We start from the raw sequence: 8,861 nt of genomic DNA on the forward strand, positions 1-8,861 counted from the left end.
TCCAAAGGCATGCAGTTTAGGCTAACTGGTGGCTCTAAATTGACCGTAGGTGTGAATGTGAGCGTGAATGGTTGTCTGTGTCTATGTGTCAGCCCTGCGATGATCTGGCGACTTGTCCAGGGTGTACCCTGCCTTTCGCCCGTAATCAGCTGGGATAGGCTCCAGCTTGCCTGCGACCCTGTAGAACAGGATAAGCAGCTACAGATAATGGATGGATGTACTCATGTCCTCCCAGGGGTGGTGTAGTGCTTAGCACTGTCGCCTCACAGCACGAAAGTCCTGGGTTTGAGCCCAGTGGCCAGCAAGGATCTTTCTGTGTGGAGTTTGCATGTTCTCCCCGTGTTTCCATGGGTTTCCTCTGGGTGCTCTGGTTTCCCCCACAGTCCAAAAGCATGCAGGTTAGGCTAATTGGTGGCTCTAAATTGATCGTAGGTGTGAATGTGAGTGTGAATGGTTGTCTGTGTCTCTGTGTCAGCCCTGTGATGACCTGATGACTTGTCCAGGATGTATCCTGCCTCTCGCCCATAGTCAGCTGGGATAGGCTCTAGCTTGCCTGCAACCCTGTAGAACAGGATAAGCAGCTACAGATAATGGATGGATGTACTCATGTCCTCCCAGGGGTGGTGTAGTGCTTAGCACTGTCGCCTCACAGCACGAAGGTCCTGGGTTTGAGCCCAGTGGCCAGTGAGGGTCTTTCTGTGTGGAGTTTGCATGTTCTCCCCGTGTTTCCATGGGTTTCCTCCGGGTGCTCTGGTTTCCCCCACAGTCCAAAAGCATGCAGGTTAGGCTAATTGGTGGCTCTAAATTGATCATAGGTGTGAATGTGAGCGTGAATGGTTGTCTGTGTCTATGTGTCAGCCCTGCGATGATCTGGCGACTTGTCCAGGGTGTACTCCGCCTCTCGCCCGTAGTCAGCTGGGATAGGCTCCAGCTTGCCTGCAACCCTGTAGAACAGGATAAGCAGCTACAGATAATGGATGGATGTACTCATGTACTCCCAGGCGTGGTGTAGTGCTTAGCACTGTCGCCTCACAGCACGAAGGTCCTGGGTTTGAGCCCAGTGGCCAGCGAGGGTCTTTTTGTGTGGAGTTTGCATGTTCTCCCCGTGTTTCCGTGGGTTACCTCCGGGTGCTCTGGTTTCCCCCACAGTCCAAAAGCATGCAGGTTAGGCTAATTGGTGGCTCTAAATTGACCGTAGGTGTGAATGTGAGTGTGAATGGTTGTCTGTGTCTCTGTGTCAGCCCTGTGATGACCTGATGACTTGTCCAGGATGTATCCCGCCTCTCGCCCATAGTCAGCTGGGATAGGCTCCAGCTTGCCTGCAACCCTGTAGAACAGGATAAGCAGCTACAGATAATGGATGGATGTACTCATGTCCTCCCAGGGGTGGTGTAGTGCTTAGCACTGTCGCCTCACAGCACGAAGGTCCTGGGTTTGAGCCCAGTGGCCAGCGAGGGTCTTTCTGTGTGGAGTTTGCATGTTCTCCCCATGTCTCCATGGGTTTCCTCCGGGTGCTCCGGTTTCCCCCACAATCCAAAAGCATGCAGGTTAGGCTAATTGGTGGCTCTAAATTGACCCTAGATGTGAATGTGAGTGTGAATGGTTGTCTGTGTCTCTGTGTCAGCCCTGTTACTGCAGATGAATGAATGAATGAATGAATGAATTGTATGTACTCGATATGTGACTTAATTAAGTTGGTATGCAGTACCCTCACAGAATTAAGATATTCAGCTGTACTCTTCATTGTCACGTGGGTGATATCGTTATTGTTTTTCACATGAAAATATGAATATAGGGCGGCACGGCGGTGTAGTGGTTAGCGCTGTCGCCTCACAATAAGAAGGTCCGGGTTCGAGCCCCGTGGCCGGCGAGGGCCTTTCTGTGCGGAGTTTGCATGTTCTCACCATGTCCGCGTGGGTTTCCTCCGGGTGCTCCGGTTTCCCCCACAGTCCAAAGACATGCAGGTTAGGTTAACTGGTGACTCTAAATTGACCGTAGGTGTGAATGTGAGTGTGAATGGTTGTCTGTGTCTATGTGTCAGCCCTGTGATGACCTGGCGACTTGTCCAGGGTGTACCCCGCCTTTCGCCCGTAGTCAGCTGGGATAGGCTCCAGCTTGCCTGCGACCCTGTAGAAGGATAAAGCGGCTAGAGATAATGAGATGAGATGAGAAGTAGATCAGACCACTGTTGTACATGTAATTATCATAATTACATTGTTGGGCGTATGGGCGCTGTGTGAGACGGACGCCTCTACAGTAGCTCTGTAGTTTTTAGCTCTTTAAACCTCTTTTTTCCACCTTTTTTTACTTTTCTGCTCTTCTTACGAAGACATAGTGTGTTTTACTATATAACATGGATATATTTAACTTTAACATGCAACCAGGAGCCAGTTTTCTCGCTTATTCGAGAGAGGAGCTGCTGGCCCTGAAAACAATGGGACGAGCCGGGATATGACACCCCATCCCGGCGGAGCTGAGGAGGAAACCCAGGGGCTGCAAGGCTGGAGCTAAGCTAAAGGCTAGGCTAGCAGACAACTGGCAGCGCTACAAACCATCCATTCCGTCCGTTATCATGGGGAATGTGAACTCGCTGCAGAATAAAGTCGACGAGCTTTCCGCTCTGAACAACCAGTGGATTTACCAGGAGAGCAGCTTATTTATCTTTACGGAGACATGGCTAACACACCTTGTACCGGATGCTAATGTGGACCTGCGGGGATTCACTGCTGTGAGAGCCAACAGAGACACTAACATATGCAGGAAAAGCAAAGGTAGGGGACTCATCATTTATGTGAACAACCGCTGGTGTAACCCGGGACATATCTCCGTAAAGACAGTTTTATGTAGCCCGGACTTGGAGCTGCTAGCCGTTAGCCTGCGGCCATATTATCTGCTGAGGGAGTTCAGCCACGTGATCACCATCTGTGTTTACATCCCTCCGAGGGCAGCCGCAGCCGCTGCATGTGAGAGGATTCACTCTGTCACAGCAAGGCTGCAGACACAGCACCCTGAGGCATTTATCATCATTTCTGGGGACTTTAATCATGCTACTTTGGACTCTACTTTGGCTGCTTTTTACCAGGCTGTGGATTGTCCAACAAGGAACAACAAGACAATTGACTTGCTGTATGCTAATGTGAGGGATGCATACAGAGTCACACCCCTCCCCCCACTAGGGAAGTCTGACCACAACCTGGTTCTTCTACAGCCGAAGTACACCCCCCTGGTTCAAAGGCAGCCTGCAACAACTAGCTCCATCAGGAGGTGGTCCCCTGAAATGGAAGATGCTCTCAGGGACTGTTATGACATCATGGACTGGGATGTGCTGCTTAGCCCACACTGTGAGGACAAAGAGGGGCTGACACACTGTCTGACGGATTACCTTAACTTCTGTGCAGACATGGTCTCCCCCACTAAGACTGTACAGTGTTACCCTAATAACAAGCCATGGGTAACACAAGAAGTCAAAGCTGTCCTCAACAGGAAGAAGGCCGCCTTCAGGAGCAGGGATAGGGAGGCAATGAAAGCAGCACAGCAGGAGGTAAAACGCTGCGTGAGGGAAGCTAAGAACAGCTACAGGAGAAAGGTGGAGCAGAAGCTGAAGGAGAACAGCATGAGGGAGGTCTGGGAAGGTGTGAAAAACCATCACAGGCCACAATACAAAGACCAGAGTCGTTGAGGGGACAGTGGAGAGGGCGAATGAGTTGAATGACTTTGGCTACATCCACACGACAACGGCAACGAGATTTAAAAAAAAAAATATCGCGTCCACATGGGCAACGGATCAGTAAAATATCAGGTACATATGGCAACGCAACGCTTGCTGAAAACGATGCAATACACATGCCACACCTCTAGGTGTGCTGTAAGACGGTCCCATCGGAGACACCACAACAATAGAAGTAGTAAGGACGCATGCGCATAAACTATTATGCGCGAGACTTCATATTAGCCACAAAGTCAGAAAAATCTGTTTGTAAAATTACGTTATAATGACCAAATACAATGAAAAGTATTTTTCCAGTCTCACCTGTGAAAGGTAATCCCATGTGATCTCGTTTGGACGGCAAACCTGTTGGTACAGTTAAACGCACCACATGAATGAGGCATCTTTATTCTCCGCTTTGACCCATCTAATATGGCGGTGAGGATGACATATGATTCTACGCGGAAGGCGGCTTCTTTAATGGTCTGGAATAAATTGAATGCTACACGTTGATGGATTAATTTGTTTTTCTACGCCCTTTTTGAGGAATGTATTGTAGGACTTAAACCAACATCTGAAGAGGTGAGATCGCTCCTTTTTTTCCCTATTTTTGCTGGCGGGATTGACTTTCACTCTCTGTCTCACTTTGCACCATTACACAATAAATATTCACAGTGAAAATATTTTGTAAGCGCGTTTCATGAACCAAGTTATAGGATTTGTTGACAACTCGCATCGAGTTCGTTACACTTCTACCCGGCGTGAAGCACATGTGGTTGTGACGTCATCGTAAACAAATCCGTTCTACTCATCCAGACGACTTCGCAACGGCGCCGTTGCCAGATCTTTCCACTCTGGAACCCGTTCTCAAAAGATTTAGTTTTGGGGCACCCAAAACGCCGGTGCCGTGTGGACGCCAGGCCGAAACGATAAACAACTTTATCAGATTCACCTGAATCCGTTGCCGTGTGGACAGGGCCTTTTTCAATCGGTTCAACCAGCCCATATCCCCCCCCACCCTCTCCCTCACTGCAGCCATCTCTCCTTCTTCCCTCAACACACCTCCCCCCAGTCATCACAGCAGCCCCCTCCTCCCCCTCCTGCCCCACCTCAACACAGACTCCTCCATGCATTACTGCAGACCAGGTCAGAGGTCAACTGAGGAAGCTTCACCCCAGGAAAGCAGCAGGCCCGGACAAGGTGTGTCCCCGACTACTGAAGACCTGTGCTGCTGAACTGGGTGAACCACTCCAACGCATCTTCAACCTCAGCCTGCAGCTGGGGAGAGTGCCAACCCTCTGGAAGACATCATGTATCGTTCCAGCTCCCAAAAAGAATCATCCCAGTGAGCTGAACAACTTCCAACCGGTGGCACTCACTTCACATCTGATGAAGACGTTGGAGCGGCTGTTCCTCAGCCTCCTCAGACCCCAGGTACAACATGCCCAGGACTGTCTGCAGTTTGCGTACCGGGCAGGTGTCGGTGTGGAAGACGCCATCCTCTACCTGCTACACTGAGCCCACTCACATCTGGATAAGGGAAATGGCACAATGAGGATCCTCTTCTTGGACTTCTCAAGTGCCTTCAACACCATCCAGCCCCTATTGCTTCAGGACAAACTGAACAGGATGCGAGTGGACCCCTGCCTGGTCACCTGGATCTCCAGCTACCTCACTGACAGGCCACAGTACGTCAGGCTGAAGGACATCACGTCTGACACTGTGATTAGCAGCACCGGAGCACCCCAGGGCACAGTGCTGGCCCCTGTTCTTCACCCTGTACACCGTGGACTTCTGCTACAACTTGGAGCCGTGTGACATTCAGAAGTTTGCCGATGACACAGCCATCATTGGGTGTATCAGTGACGACAGAGAGGAGGAGTATAGGAGCCTGGTGAGGGACTTTGCTGTGTGGTGCAACAGGAACCATCTGCAGCTCAACACCTCGAAGACCAAGGAGCTGGTCATTGACTTTGGGAGGTCCAGACCAAGGTCACGACCAGTTCTGATCAAGGGAGTCGAGGTGGAGGCTGTGGATTCCTACAAGTACCTCGGGCTGTGGCTGGACAGCAAGCTGGACTGGACTTGCAACACCAAACACTTATACAGGAAGGGACAGAGCAGGCTATACTTCCTGAGGAGGCTGCAGTCCTTTAACATCTGCAGGAAACTCCTGTGGATGTTCTATCAGTCTGTGGTCGCCAGTGTCCTGTTTTACACTGTGGTGTGCTGGGGGGGCAGCACATCCAAGAAGGACACATCCAGGCTGGACAAACTGATCAGGTGGGCTGGCTCTGTGGTCGGCATGAAGGCATGTGGACTCTCTGGTGATGGTGGCAGAGAAGAGGTCTATGGAAAAACTATTGAACATCATGGACGATGCCAGTCACCCTCTGCACACCGTCATCAGCAACCAGAGGAGCCTGTTCAGTGACAGAATGCTCCTTCCCAAGTGCAGGACGAACAGACTCAAAAACTCCTTTGTCCCTCACGCCATCAGACTGTACAACTCCTCTCTGGGGGGGAGGAGGAGGGGTAACAGGAGGACAGAGGATGGGAAGGAGCAGTAGCCTAGCCTAACAATAAGCAATACCGGACAATGTGCAATATAATGTGCAATATAAAGTGCAATATCTCTCCTGCCGCCACCCCCCTTTTTTCCCTCCTTCCCCCCCTTCCCCATATCTTATTTTTTTTATATTTGTATATGTAAATAATTTATTTTAATCTATCTAGAAGTTTTCTCTGTTTATCTGTAATGATGCTGCTGGAATCTTAATTTCCCTGAGGGAACCCACCTAAAGGGATCAATAAAGTTTTATCTAATCTAATCTAATCTAATCTAATCTAATCTAATCTAATCTAATATAATATAATATAATATAATTATTTTCCCCATACAAAAGATCTACACCTTGAGGATGGGTCAGGTGTTCTTAGGCATCAAAGTCTCATTACTAGTAAAAGTAATTTCTGAGCTACATCTACTGTCTCTGCATTAGTCTGTAACAGCACAATGATGAGAAGACTATTGTAAAGTGCTATCTTACTGCTGAATCTCTTGTAACCTTTACCTGTTTTATGCTCACTGCTTCCTTATCTCAGATCAATTTCTAGTGAATCATTTTTCGACATATTTGTCTGCATTTAGCAGCTGCCACTCTGAATTTTCTAGGATCCCTTTTGACTCTCTACCTCATAACTTCCAAAAAGTTGTTTGGAAGTATTATTAGGTAACATCCTGACTACAGCATGAAAAAGAAACTTCTGAGCCTTCTAGATCTAGACTGTAGAGATAGTAATGTTGTAGTCAAGACCACCTAAACCAAGACCAAGTCATGACCAAGACCAAAGTGTATCGAGACTGAGACAAAACCAAGACTTTGAGGGGTTGAGATCAAGTCAAGACCAAGACCAAGGCAGGGTGAGACTGAGACAAGATCAAAGCTAGACCTGTGTGTGTGAAGGGGGGCAGGGAGGGGTGACAGCCGTTAAAGGGCCCATGGCATGGTGGTTTGTTGATGCTTTAAACAGGCTCGTGGAGGCTTCCGGATGTTATATCTGCAGCCTTTCTCGAAATGAACCCTCGGTACGTAGATATAGCCTCCTGGGAGAAAGCCCCATTTCAGAGCTTTTCCCAGTGCATCGTTTTGCTAATGAGAAGCAGGAGGCAGGGAAGGATAGACGGTGGGGGCGTGCCATGGGGGGAGGGGGAGGGGCTGCTGTCTGCCTCCCAAGCCGGCCGAGAGCGCTCCTCGTCGGGCACGGCCAGGCGGGCGAATGCCCTGGTCCGTCCGCCCTGTCTAAAAAAATGGTACAACTCGAGCCCATGGTAAAACTGGGACTTTGTCATTTTTTCCCGCCTGAGGCCCATGGTAAAACTGAGCAGTGGGACTTTGTCATTTTTTTCCGCATGAGGCCCATGGTAAAACTGCACTTGCAGGAGGGGCTGCCGTCTGCCTCCCAAGCCGGCCGAGAGCGCTCCTCGTCGGGCACGGCCAGGCGGGCGAATGCCCTGGTCCGTCCGTCCTGTCTAAAAAAATGGTACAACTCGAGCCCATGTACCTGGCTAACTGCAGGAAGCGGTTAGCTGCACAGCTAATGTAGCCATTGCTAGGCTAACGCACCGATTTTAAAACACGGCAAAACGACCAGTTATACACTTACTTGTTCGGTGTTTGTTGCTGATGCAGCAGGGATGCTTGGCACAGACCCAGGCTTCAGTGACAGTTGATGTGCAAAACCTGCCCTACTGTCCCAAGTTGTGGAAACATTCATCAGGAAAATGCTTCTGACAAACATACACCGTCTTAGGTAGACTCGACGGCGTATTATTGAAGTAAATAAAATTAAGCCACTGCGTCTTCAGGGGCTCTCCCGTTGGCAGTAAAAACAGACTCCTTTCTGTGTTGTCACATCCATGTACAGCGCAATTTCCATGTTGTGTCTTCTATGGGCTCCTCACTACAAAATATAGTCATGTGTTCTGCGCATGCGCAGTAGGCTTGGTAGGACAAACAGCAACTTTTGAGTTGGGCGGGCAATCCATACAGTGGGTGGGAATCCAGAGGGGTGGCGTGGGGATCATCTCCCTTGCTGACGTAGGCAAGGGAAGAGTTTATCAACGCGCCGTTTTGACGCGCCATTCTCAAATGTTGGGCATAGTTTGGTTTACACATTATGAAATTTCTAGCCACTGGGGTGACTTAAGAAGGTCAGAGGAACTCATTTTAACGTTAAAAAACCTCAGAAAGTGAAATTTTCATGCCATGGGACCTTTAACAGTAACGAAAATTCCAAATTAGCAATGAGCCACGTTAGTGGTTGCATTTGAAGCAGGAAGTTTTTCATCCAATCACAGTAATGGTGTTAACAAATAAATCAGACAATGCACCAACAGTTTAGTGAAATCCCTGCAGTTGTGATCTTGACCGGTCTTGAAATAAAATCCAGAGTCCTCTATGTAGTACCAAGTAAAAATGCAGTTGATTCTGAGATGAGACCAAGACCTTCAAAAAGTAGCCTTGAGACTAAGCCCAATCTGAAGTAATACAACATTAATAGATAGTGTCCTCTATAGATTTCAACTCTCAACAGTCATGAACAAAATAGCTGAGAAAATAGTATCCATCCTATTAAATGACTTTAAATAAAA

This window comes from Neoarius graeffei, chromosome 9 (assembly GCF_027579695.1).
Source record: "Neoarius graeffei isolate fNeoGra1 chromosome 9, fNeoGra1.pri, whole genome shotgun sequence".
In the NCBI taxonomy this organism is placed as follows: Eukaryota; Metazoa; Chordata; class Actinopteri; order Siluriformes; family Ariidae; genus Neoarius; species Neoarius graeffei.